At 39.5% G+C, this 14,102-nt stretch overlaps 1 protein-coding gene across 4 annotated transcripts in view; it reads right to left on the bottom strand.

The window, feature by feature from the left end:
• Positions 1-14,102, bottom strand: part of shank3a (SH3 and multiple ankyrin repeat domains 3a) — a 226,881-nt gene that overhangs the window by 166,918 nt on the left and 45,861 nt on the right. Inside the window, exon 1 of one of the 4 annotated variants that reach the window (XM_077569367.1) lies at positions 7,376-7,453. The exons of 2 other annotated variants lie outside the window; for them this stretch is intronic. The gene's annotated coding sequence lies outside the window, so the exon portion shown is untranslated. Of the gene's footprint in view, positions 1-7,375; positions 7,454-14,102 lie in introns of those variants that run through there. One more of the 4 variants, XM_077569371.1, reaches the window with a different exon arrangement.

Genomic DNA, 14,102 nt, shown 5'->3' with positions numbered 1-14,102 from the left:
CTAGCTTTGCATGCGCACTTTGAGTGTTTGTAGCATGTAGCCGCTGAGCATCGGAGTCAGCCATTCATCGTTGTAGTTCCACCGATCTCACCGCATACTTTAAAAATGGCTGAGAACTGCAAGAGGACATCTGTCTATAAGGTGAAGCCAGTTGCAGAGACTAAATACAATAAATACAAGCAATCCAATTCCATTGGCAGCCATAAATGCCCACCAATGCATCATTCACCTGATTTGGATGTAAATACCCTCTAATTAAAGCTGCAAGTCTGCATTTAACTCGCGTCTTGTTTATTTCATTTCACATCTTCTGTGAAAGTGTTTAGAGCCAAAAAGGTGGGAATATTATTGATGTCCCAATATTTATGGACCTGACATTATCATAGTATTGCAATACAGTGACTCATTTGTTCCCCAAAACGTATAAATACATTCTATTTTAAGTTTTAAGTGTCCCAAAGACATAGTTATATATATATATTTTTTTTTTTTTTATGCCAGAGAAAACAGAAGGCTTTGATGCAGCCTCTCAACTGCAGAGAACAGTTGAGGAAACGGTAGTTATTACACAAACGCCCAGCAGGTGGCAGCAGAGCAAAAAAGATCAACCAGGGCCATGTTGAAAAATGCGAATTTACCCACAGTTCTATACAGATTTGTGAATAATGATGAAACTTAGCTATATTCTAATGCTCATTGTTGCAAAACGGAAACAGATAGAAATACAGTACAATACATTTTTCCTGATGAAAGAAGAGACTCTAATCTATCTTTTGGTAGGTTCCATGTTTTTGTAGCAATAGAACACAATATTCTGTGGTCCTTGCAAAAATCCGTCAAAATCCAGTAAAACAGCCGGGAGCGAAGGGGGTTGCTTCAGTGAAAATGGCTGGGAGTGAATGAGTTAAGTGTGGAACTTGTTCCACAAGTGATAAGCGGACCTTCTAGTGATACACAAAATAATCACTTTTCAGTATTACACATTTGCATTTAATATTTGACCTTTTTGTTCTTGAACATCTATTATAAGTCCCATTTTTATTTTTCATGTTTCTTTAATGTGTAATACATTTTAATTGGATTTGTTTCTAATGTTACAGTTGATTACAAAATACTTTTAGGAATAAAACCTCTGTCTTATTTTGGGAAAATACTTCGGCCTACTCTGCTACTTTATTTCAATTGTTTTTATTGGTAGTCCTTTTTAGAGATGTTACTTGGTGTTGAAAGTTTCAGAAGCACTGTTTTGATTGATTTGTATCAGGGACAGTACATATTAATAAACATTTCAGTAAATATGCCAGAATTAGCCAAAAGACTATTTTTCATCTGCAGTCCATCATATATCATAAATGGCACCATAGTAAAATTAAATAATAAAATGCACAACAATAACAATACATTCACAAAAATACTATTAAAATGTTAAAATTACCTTTTAATAACAAAAGCAACACATTTACTAAAATTGTACATTAAAACCAACTAGGGATGAACAAATACAGGAAGCATTAGTGTTGACATTTCTGATTATCAACTAACCATTTTTTAACTCAACAGGAGTGAGATTCCAATCGGTAGCAGCTCGGACAGAGAAAGCAGTTCGAGCAACTTTTAATACATTGGTGAAGATAAAATTCAGACAATGATTTAATTTGATTGATTTGAGAAGTCGGATCGGCAACCTCTAGAAAAGGCATGAATATGATGTGATCACTTCTTTACAGCTCCAATAATGACACCAAACTCCAAGATCTAGAGGGATGTATAAGGTGCCTTTGTGTATACATTTGTATGCAAGCCCAAATGAATGACTTAATATGTGCATGTGCTGCATTTGAAATTGCCCTCCTTCAGCCTAAGAGCCAGCAGAGGAAAATCTGATTCCCCTCTCATGAGAAATAAATGCTACAAAGGGTCTATGGGAAAAAAAAAAAGTGGCCGCGCAGATAAAAGTGACTGTGTAATGAGAGAGAGAAAGCAAAGCGCAACCCATTCGTATAGGCAGACAGCTTGCAATGAGGCCTGAATAAAAGCACTGACTTTGCAATGGAGACGAAGCAGCCACTGAGCCAGATGTTTACTGCATAACATCTTCGGGGTGATGTAATGAGGCCAACGCACTCTTAACAATAGACGGAAACGTGAGGCTGACCTGCCCTAAAAACAAGGACAGTATGTTAGTATCAAAGTGAAATTCACATTGTAACTGTTGGGTGCATTGTTGACAGAAAATGTGATGCCAACACGGTCCCGTGGTGATCGATCTCATTTCACACTTTTCAGATATTTGAATCCTATGAAATGAGCTCATCATTCTTGAACAGTTGCTCGTGTGCTAAATTATTTGGCGGGCTGCCCTACGACACCAAAGTGTCGCTCTGCGGTGGATAATAGAGCTGCTTTTCCAGTTCTAATCCAAAGCATTGTCATTTTCTTGACCAGCGGCCAGAGTCATTATGCACGAGCGTCCATCATCTGCATACCTCTCTCTCCACCATATCCCATCGGCTTACACAACCCATTTAGAATAACGGCCATTGCATCTTCTATACTCCCATTTTCTATAGTGTTTGTCCGTACTGAGGTTGCGGGTGAATTGGAGCCTATCCCACCTGCACTGGTCCCCAGCAAATCACAGATGTCGTATAGACAAACAACCATTTGCACATATGGACTACCGTATTTAAAGTCTCCATGAACATAAATTGCATGTTTGTGAATGTGGGAAGAATCCGTAGTACTTGGAGAAAACCCAGCCAAGCGCATGCAGACTACACAAAAACATTCAAAACCTGCTGCCCCCATCAAATCTTTCACGAGCGAAGTTAATACACAAGTAAAAACTTGCTCAGCTAAACTTCCAAATATATTCCCTAAAGCCAAAGCCGATACAAAAATCTGAAGAAGAACGACGAATGAGACAAGACAAGACACCCACTCCCTCGGGCTTAATCTTTATTGGGCTTTTTTTTGCCATCTACACCTTTATGAGGCAATCAGTAATAGTATGCCAACCAGTAAAATAGTAATAAAGGAGAAAAGCATTCTTTGACTTTTAACACAGAAACCGTTAACTTCTTTTGACTTGTAATAGGAAGCCCAATGAGACACAAGGTTGTTGATATGACCTTGATGATAGTGGTGACCGTGGCTCAGGGTGTAGAGACGGTCATTCAGGAACCAGAAGGTTGGCTGTTTGGTTCCCCGCTCTCCCCAAGTCATGTGTAATTGTGTCCTTGGGCAAGGCACTTCACCCACTTTGCCTCCAGTGCTACTCACACTAGTGTATGGAAGGTGCGAATGTTGTGTGGTGGTCGTAGGCGCACACTGGCAGCCACGCTTCCGTCAGCCTGCCCCAGGGCAACTGTGGCTACTTAAGTAGCTTACTGCCACCACAGTGTGAATGTTTGAGTGTCTAGAAAAGCACTATATAAATCTGCATTATTATTATTATTATAGAATGGACAACTACTGTAACCCTATTTCTAAGTGTAGCCATCATAACATTTGCGCATTCGTCTATATAATTGTAAATCCTCAAAATGACTATCAAACTTTGATTTCACATTAAATGCTGAAGAAAAATAACATATTTATGTGTGGCTGTCTTGGACACCATCAAAACTCATTTGGGCAAGACTTGGAATTTACCCAGAAGGACTGCTTCAAACCAAAATGGCAGACTTCCGTTCAATTTTTCGAATGGGTCCTTGAGACTTTTTCATGCATCCTGAGCACACAGATATGCCCACACAATTTTGTGTTGATCTGTCAAACAGGTGTCAGGGGCAAAAAAAAAAATGTTTTAGTTTCCAGGGAGCACTATCGAGTAAATTTTTTGGTCTATGTTGAGGTCCAAAAAGGGCTTATATTCATTTGCTGGAATAATAATAAACGCTGTCACGTGAGATGCAGAGTTAGGACCCACTGCAGACAAGACACAGCACACTCTTTATATACAAAAATATCAAGTAAGAACTGAGAGCAGGGCTGGATTCAGATGGTCTTGAAGAAAACACTTGACGGAGAAAACTTGACTAAGTATCTTGAGTGACGCTGGTAGCAACCTCGAACATAAGGAAGAAAAGCTTGCATGGAAGAAAGCTTGGCATGGAAGAGTCAGGATAAGAAACCTCAACATATTAAGAGGAAACCTTGTTGTACTGACAAAAGTGTCACTCGGTAACTCCCGCTAGGGCAAGGCATAATTCTATATGACAAAATAAGGGCCTATAATACCAAGTAAGACTGACTAATATGGGACCATAGTAAATGTGTAGCAACTGACAATATCATCATAATAAAGGACATATACTGGATATCAACTACAAAATAAGAGTGACTGGACAAAATAAGAGTGACTAATACAGGACCATAGCTACTGCATATCAATTACAATTAGAGTGACTAGACAAAAAAGAGTGACTAATACAGGACCATAACAACTGCATAGCAACTGACAAGAACATCATCCTAAGGGACATAGCAACTGCATATCAACTACAATTAGAGTGACCAGACAAAAAAGAGGGACTAATACAAGACCATAACAACTGCATAGCTACTGACAAGATCATCATCATAAGTAACAGAGCAACTGCATATCAACTACAAAATAAGAGTGATTAATACAGGGCCATAGCAACTGCATATCAACTGACAACATCATCATCATCATAAGGGACATAGCAACTGCATATCAACTACAATTAGAGTGACTAGACAAAAAATAATGACTAATACAGGACCATAACAACTACATAGCAACTGACAAGATCATCATCATAAGGGACATCGCAACTGCATATCAACTACAAAATAAGAGTGATTATAGCAACTGCATATCAACTGACAACACCATCATCATAATGGCCATAACAATTGCATAGCAACTACAAAATAAGATTGACCTGACAAAATAAGAGTGACTAATACACGGCCATAGTAACTGAGAGCAACATAATCATCATAAAGGACATATCAACTGACAACATCGTCACAACTTAACAAGGGACAAATACAGGACCATAACAACACAATGACTCCATGATCCACCCCAAAATACAATAATAACAAAACACAATGATTTCAAGAGTGCCTTGGCACTGGTCCTTGGGCCTAATAACACCTTTTTAACACACAATATACACTCTGAACCCATTGAACTGGAGTCCTAATAGGTTGTGAAATTGTCATTCTAAGATTCTTGCAGCCAGACCCAAATGGCCTCCCCATTGAAAACATGGTCCTATCAGTCACTCCAATAGGAAATGAATGCAAGTCAAGATGAACCAACTGTGTGTTGCGGTTCCCATAGGTGCCCTGTACAGAGACATTAGTAATAAGTCAGCCAGGCATCTCCGCTCATTTCTCCCTCAGTAATGTCAACACTTTGAGACAACAATTACCCTTCCCTTACCCCCACAACTACTTTAGCTAGTCTGTGTTGAAATATAATATTGTTTTGCATATTTAGCCATCTAAAACTACACATCTTATTAATGGCAGTCATTTGATTGTGAGGTTTGTATTTTGAACATGGTAATCAATGTCAGAACAAGTGAAAATACAAAAACAGTTAAAAACAAGCAAATCAATCAACACTTTTCTGAAAACTGGCCAAGTTTTGTCCAATATAATGGAATCAAATTGCATTTTTTTTAATAATCCTACGGGATTTTTTTTATTCTGTTATTGATCTTGAATTTACACTCCCCCACAAAAAGAAAGAGAAAAAAACACTGAAATCAATTCCCTTCACTTTGACGTGTGTAAATAAAAGTGTACTGTAGCTATTAACCCTGGAGAACCCATGGGGTCAAATTTGGCCCCTATAAATTCTGCTACTCAAATAACAAAGACCTTTTTTTTTTTTACAAATTTAACTTCAAAAGTCCGGGGGGCCACTTCTGACCCCTGCATGGGGCCATCTAGTGGATGAATATTGCACTTACATGAGCCAGAGTGGTGGTGACAAGATGGCTAAAATGCAACAAATAAAACAAAAAAATTATATTGTTCAATGTAGCTGTGTATTTGATTGATTTTTTATTGACAGTTTTTGTTATTCAGATTTTTCAAAATGATACCCCTAAATCCCAAAGGGTCAAATTTCGCCCTAATCCTAAATTAGGGAATAAATTGAAAAAAACATTGAAAAAACAGATATTTTGGTGTTCAGTGAATTTATAGCAGTCATTTAATGTATAATTCATAATTTTCCAAAGAAGAAAAGGGTTCTCGGGTTCTCCAGGGTTAATATCTTGCCTCAGAATAAACTTTTGAAGTCAAACCCAAATGTTCAGTCTACTGTGAAAATGAATTTTCCTCACTGTTCCATTTACTTCAAGTGGGAAATGTATTCCCAGGCCACAATCAGTATCCTATTAGGGTTGCGAAAAGGGCACCAGGATCAAGGACCCAGTTCCTCAGGATCCTATTAGGGTTGCGAAAAGGGCACCAGGATCAAGGACCCAGTTCCGGAATGCACACTTTGATCTACAACAAGTCTCGAAATGTCCATCCCGAGCCAAAAGCTTCATTTTGACCTTGACATAGTAAATAACCTGGAATTCAGAATAATTAGAACATGGATTTGTGTTTCAGCGTTTTTGCCCATTTGATTATTGCTTTATAGTATGTGGGACATGCAAGACTGGCTAAAAAGCCAACACATCACAGTACAGAATATTTTTCGTCTCCCATTAAAGTCAAAGTGTGCCTAGAGTGAGCACGTTGCCTATCAATAGCAAAGGTCATATCAATGACCCATCGCACCTGATTTGTATGGTTTCATCTCCCTTCAAAAGAGTTAAGTGCCACTTCCTTAGGTGAAGTGCCATCACACATATTGAACATTTGCTCAGTGAAGGCCCCCAACCGTCTGCACCTGTCATGCCGTAACTAGCGAACGGATCTTTATATGGGATTTTAAGCATGACACTAAATGCACGTATTGCTTTTCACTGGCGCCGTAAAACATAGCAGTTCCTGTTCATTCATGTGCGGATGGAGAAGAGAGCAGCTGGCAATCAAGTTCACTTGAGGAGTTTGTGTGTGGGTCACGATCAATGATGCCAGGAAGCTCGCTTGCTTACTCGGCATTAGTGTGGAGAGCACAACGAGAGGCTTGGATTATTGTATTTATTGTCTGGAACGTTCTGTTTGGAAATTGCGAGCATGAGGCAAAAGCAGAAAGTAATTTCCTGCGATTTGATTACAGTTGCCTTTTATTCTACCTCTGTGGTTGCTTAAAACCACAATCACAACAGATCTTAAATCTCAAGTCGTCTTAGCAAAAGTGAAGCATGCCATCTTTCGGACATCATGTAGCTGTGACACGCATGTCTACACCAACAATTGCGACACGTACCGTGCAGTGCTTCAGTCTGAATGGATGAGCGGGTCGTCAATGAGCAGAATAAGCTAAGGTGTCCATCTTTAGTGTCACAGTACAGCCTGTGAGAAGGTAACGCCTCTCCTACCGTGAGAAGTAAAGACATAATTGGATCACAAGCCAACCATCTGGCCTCACTGCTGATACACGCCACAAGATTATAAATAGACATGCTAATAATGTTATTAGCTGATCGTATCTCTTTAAGTCTTTTATTGATTGTATTGTGGCAACGTCAACAAAATGCAGACCTTTCTAATGTGCTTTATTGATATTATAGCATAGGCTAAACACCACCAAGCATGAACTCTTGAACCACAGGATGAATGTGGCCAACAACACCGGGCATCTTGCCACTGACCCCGACTTGACCGGTCAGCCTTGCATTAACACCACAGAGCGTTAGCCCTAGCTTAAATGGTGTCCGACTTCTGCCGTCCTTAAAGACAGAAGAGGTTCCAAAATACTTGAGGAATGCTTGTGATGGTGCATAAAATATAATTTTCATATAAGACATTTATGGATTGAGTACCACTAACATTTGTCCAGGAATACAAACATAGCCTACTCTTATTTTGATGTAATGTCAATCCATTTGAATCGATCACTACTTTCTATCGTCAGTTACGAAGCAAGAACGACTTCCGTCGCTGGTTGGCTTGTGTTTTTAATCAACCATTTGGTAAAGCAAAACCATACACATGGCGGCCATGACACACTCTCACTTTATACCAACAATGAGCTAACCTTAGCTCCTCCCCTAAATACAGAGATCTTCAAAAATCAAGATGTTATACTTCCTTGACATTGATAAGCTCACTTTATTAGCCTAATACCTGAAAACCGTGTATAATGTCTCCACAATGTTGGTGCTAATTCCCCATGCAAACACACACCGGTATGCTAAGTGTCATAGTGCCAATAGAAAACCATTCGTAGTATTGTTTCATAGACTGATTCCCATCTAGACTAGGCGAGGTAATCATACTGTACCGGTCCTGGAATTCCCAATTGGTCTCCCATCCAACCAACTACACCTGGCCCTGCATAGCTTCCAAGATCAGATGAAATCAGGCATTCTTATCTTCTTTAATACGCTTTACAAGTTTACTTACATTTAATCTATCATAGCTTTGCGGGAGACCACCACCAAACAGCTAATCTAGCTATCCATCTTGTTTGAGGTAATGTTGACTGATGATTGTCAGTGACACGGCATCCTTACAGGAGGCTGCAGTTGATTTTCCTGGGGAAGCTTCCGCAGCCTGGACCCGCTCGCGTCCATCATATTGGCACTGACAGATGTCAAGAAGCATCCCGCGTCCATACAAATGAGCAAAACACACACTCACACACTTTGTGTCTAGCAATGCTTTATCACAAAAAATTAGGTACGTGTTTCCACCTTGGGTCTCAGGTTTGGGAGAGACACAAGTAAAAAGAAGAGGGAGTCACTGCTGAGCAAACCACTTGATCTACCATGCTGTCGCACGCATGCGTTGGTCTGTGTGTATGTGTGCATCAACTGCTAATTGCCTGCATAGGAATACGATAAAAAGGGCTGCACACAGAGAATAGCAAATGTGAGCTGGTGCGCATTGGGAGAGCTAGCAAGCACAAAAGGCACTCAATGCCATAGTGTATACAGTGAACACTCCCGATTTTGTGACTTGCAAAGATTGGCGAAGTCCCCTCCTTGCCAAAACTGTGTATATAATTATAGGTAGTCCCGAATTAATGTCCCAACACCTAAATATGAATTCAAATTAATCTTACAATATTTACATTAAAACAGTTCAAACATGATTTGATTTTGAAAAGTGCAAAGACGCATACTGGCATATATGTCTTCGCAACAATACCAATAACGGCAGGTGTGTCAAACTTGAGGCCTGGGGGCCTGATTTGGCCCACCACATTGAAAGGGGGCCGTGAAAAGAAATCATGTTTAAAGTATTTTGTTTAAAATCTCCTTTTTAAATAAACTGATTTTTTTTTTTAATGTGGCGGGTGGGGTGGGGGGTGGGGGGTATTTCAGAACTATTTATCCATAATGTTTGTTGTGTGTACAGTATATGACACAATCATACGGGTTCACATTCATAATGGCTTTACAAGGGAAAACGTAATTACGATGTGGCCCACGACAAAACCTACTACTTTCCTCTATTAGCTAGCTACACTCTAAAAATGGATTGGTTAGAAGAAAAAAAACTACCAATCTAGTATCTTAAGCTTATATTGGCTTGATTAACCAATAGATTGACATTGACCATTCTGGGTGGTTATGCCCATACCAATTTTATTGGTTAGCCAAACAACTAATGAAATTAGTTTACAATAGAATGTAAGTCTAGATAGATCACTTGGAAATATATTTGTTGTATCAATTTATTGTATTCTACATGTATTTATTAATTGTTAATTATTATAAGTAATTACAATAAATTATGATATAAATAAAATGGAAATGTGTGTCTAGATAGATCACCAGGTGTGACTTGTTCAGTGGGCTAGTGGTAGGGTGTCTACCCTGAGACTGGGAGGTTGTGGGTTCAATCAGTGGCCGGGCAATACCAAAGACTATAAAAAAAAGGGACCCATTTGCCTCCCTGCTTGACACTCAGCATTATGGGTTGGAATTGGGGGGGTTTAGATCACCAAATGATTACTGAGTGCAGCCCCTGTGGCTGCTCACCGCTCCCTCAGGGGATGGGTCAAATACGGAGAACACATTTCGCCCCACTTCGATGGATGTGACAATCAGTGGTACTCTTTTTGTCAGCCTCTGACACAGATTAACCAATATCTTGGTCAGAATGACCAATTTGTATCGGTTGGCTCAATCATGGTCGAAAACACCTACCATTCTAGAGTGGTTGTTTTAACTAAAGGATCGGGCACATAACTACCAGCTAGATTGCTCAGATTTAACCTTTTTTTGTTGTTGTTAATTTGGCCAATCCGTTTTTAGAGTGTAATTCAGTTTTTTAAACTAACAGTAAGTATGTTGTAATGTTACTTGTAATTTCACCTTTTCACTGATTTTCCCATGTTCTGTTATTCGCTTACAAACATGACTACTTTATGTGCCCTTTTAGAAATGCCCCAAGGTGCCACAAGATGGTGCCAAAGCCCTATCTAATAAAAAAGTAGTGCTTTGGTGCCTTGTTGGGCAATGTCAGTGTCAAATAACTATGTTGAAGTGACAGGAGGGGCTTCTGTTAAACAGGCTCAAGCCTTGATGAATATAAAAGAAGTGCTTTGACACCATTTTCTGTGTGTGTGTGCGTGTGTGCGTGCGTGCGTGCGTGCGTGCGTGCGTGCGTGCGTGCGTGCGTGCGTGCGTGCGTGCGTGTGTGTGTGTGTGTTAACACATAGCTCAAAGAACGGGGGTGCTTTTAGTGTAATAGAAGGGATTAATGGCATTTCAAGTACATTTCAACCGAGGATTTAAATTTGGGACTTTACACTATCAGAGGGAATCCTCATGTGTTCATGATTTATTTATTTTTTATTCCTCACAGTGGTGTTTAAAGTCCGATTTTGGGACATTCTGGGTCACTTGAGCAGTAAAAAGACATCCAGCTGTCAGTTTACAAGCGCAAATAAAATCCAGCAAAGAATCAGACAAGGCTCGGGAGATTCGCTCTCGTAGATGCTGGCGTCCAAAAGCTAAGAGCTTAGGATGTAAAACCTCAACCCCGCCGTAAATATGTGAGAATTTGTTGTACATGTGTCACTGAGAGAAGTAATGATGTGGAATGCAATATTGGTACCCTAATTACCTCCGGCGCCTTGTGACAGGATGCAGCAATATGTTCAGGAGCCCTCTGACATCTGGCTGTCATTTTGACACTGTTATAACAGTGTCTAGCTTAATTGCATTGATGTCTGTAAAGCTCATCATTATATCATTACAGATGGAGTTAGTCACGGCCTGTCACAATGTTGTTTATATGTTGATGAAACCAAATTAACTGTTTGTGTAGAAAACAACAATAATGCATTGAGCATTGACAGCCAAAATGTGTTTAACACCATCAATGTGCTTGCAGCTCTAATTATAAAGAGATTTACAGCAAAAGCAAAGTGTTACCCTTTTTATACCAAGGTTCATCGTTTGCACATAAGCTATATGGCAGGTGATTTTTTTTTTTTTAATTGTAGAGAAAATATATACTCAACAAAAATATAAATGCAACACTTTTGTTTTTGCTCCCATTTTTTATCAGATGAACTCAAAGATCTAAAACTTCTTCCACATACACAATATCATCATTTCTTTCAAATATTATTCACAAACCAGTCTAAATCTGTGATACTGAGCACTTCTCCTTTGCCGAGATAATCCATCCCACCTCACAGGTGTGCCATATCAAGATGCTGATTGGACACCATAATTAGTGCACAGGTGTGCCTAAGACTCCCCACTATAAAAAGCCACTTTGAAAGGTGTAGTTTTGTCTGCCGACTGAGAGTGGCCTTTTATTGTGGGCAGTCTAAGGCACACCTGTGCACTATATAGTATATGATTGAGTGTGATTACTGTTGCACACTCGGTTTATATGTGTTGTTGCTCCGTTTATGTCAAAGTAGCAGTTGTTTGATGTTTGTAATAAATACTGCAACATCTATGCTAATTTCGGTTAGCTTGTAATCTTACTATATATGAATTAGAATAGTAGACATTGTTAGTTGAATTATATGGTTTTGTTGAACATTTGAAAATACACAATGAGTAATTCTCTTTTGTTTCATGAGTCAGTTTTACAGTAAACTTTTACTGCAGTACTGTAGCCTGATGGAAAAATGCTTTTTTTTTTAGTTGTATTGTTTATGTTCACTTATATGTATTCATTGATCAAAATTTAAAAAAAAAAAATCCTTGATTAAAATGAAAATAATTAACGACAAAGCCTCTAATTAACATGATTATAATTAATAGAGCCCCACCACCATTAATGTTGCGCTGGCCCGGTTATTGACGATTATATTGACGGGTGAAAACCTACTTCTGTCAATGCTTAGCCCACCAATTTTTTAATCGTTATTGGTCAATAAAATGGGCGTCCGTATGACGGATTGACCTTCCGTCAATGTTGACGGAGTCCCTTCCTCTGGTTTTCAGAACGGGTCTGTGTTACCAATAATTGTGATTATTTTGGTCATGATAATAGTGATGTGATATTTGTACACTCTTTCATCTCTAGTTGCATCTTTTTGTAGTTTATATATTTTTTTAAAATGACACTTAGGTGCTGAATAATCTACTTTTCAGTTAGTAGAGCTCTAATGTACAAGCCTGCAAAAAACTATCTTTTAGTGCACTGGACTGTATCAAGATGAGTGCTGGAGGGGAAAATGAGTGCCAAGTGTTTCTAGGAGAGTGGAGAGAAAAAAAAGACGGAAGATCCTACTTTACTTTCAAGGCCTGTCTTTATGAAAAATTAACTCTGACACTTCGGAAATCGAAAATCATGGCTCTTGCTAAAGTGTGTGCCGGCGTACACTGGCGCTAGTGTGCAAATAATGCGTGTCCGTTTACGGCTCTGAATACATTTCTTTTTAGTGTCCGTGACATTGAAACAACAAAGAGGGATAACAACTGTAATGATGCTAATATACATAAACCCAATACGAGCGCCACTTGAGCAAGACAATGAGCATGAATGACCTTGAGTGGAGCCACGGGAGACTTGGGTTAGGGTTATCGTAAACACTGTTCGCGTTAACAACCTCATGAAACTAAACAGTCACACGGAGAAAGACATTAATGGCATTTTAGTTATATTTACAATGTTTTGAATTACCTTTCACAAGCACAATAGCATTGAGTGAGCAGTGCTAGCAAACTGTCATAATTGCAGTTGCACTATGAGACATAAAATTGATATAGCCATGGTGAAGGTTTGTAGCGGGTCGCGAACGATAAACCGCAGGAAAATGGGGGTTCGCCGTAAATGAAAATGATTGAAATGCTCAGTGTGTCCAATGTTAGCGAAAGGGTTAACTGGGGCTGACTGGTTATCTGCGAAGCCCTGAGAGTGCTTTCATAGAGACATGTGTGTGGCTGCCATCTTGGCAGCGCTTGCCTCATCAGCGGCTGTGTGATGTGGCAAAGCGACGCTCACGTCCATTCAGGCCGAAGGGAGCACTAACGCAAACAGATGAGGATTGATGTCGTCCTCTGTGTCGCCTTGGCAGACGGACCCCCTCCATTCAGTGTGTCCCCTCTGTCGCCATCGCTCAAGACCTCTATTGGACTGCTTCCCAGCATGTTTTTTTTTTGTTGGGGGGGGCTATAGAAAGGCTAGAACTCACAGTACTGTTTGGACTGTTATTTAAGCTAAGGGCTATTGGATACAAATTGCTTCCTGGCTATTTAGTATTAGCCTAATGTGTCTGCTGCTGTTTGTGTGTGTTGTGTTCTGTCCTTGGACTTCCTTTTCCTATCCTATCCTAGCCCTTGTTCTTGTTTGGAGACTTAAGAAGTCACTGCCTTCTGCTTTGTTCTCTAAATTAAGTCGTTGGAATTGAATTCCTTTCTTCACATGACTCAAAAACATTTAGGCCACCACTAGCTTAATTGTTTAGTGGCCCTTTTTTCCATTTTCTCAGAGGTGACAAAAAAATATATAGCTTTGTTAAAGTCATAAGGGTTTGAAATGAGGGAAGAAGTCACAGAATGTTTACATACTGT

The sequence above is a fragment of the Vanacampus margaritifer genome, chromosome 6 (assembly GCF_051991255.1).
Source record: "Vanacampus margaritifer isolate UIUO_Vmar chromosome 6, RoL_Vmar_1.0, whole genome shotgun sequence".
Lineage (NCBI taxonomy): Eukaryota > Metazoa > Chordata > Actinopteri > Syngnathiformes > Syngnathidae > Vanacampus > Vanacampus margaritifer.
This window is presented reverse-complemented; position numbering and strand designations above follow the sequence as displayed.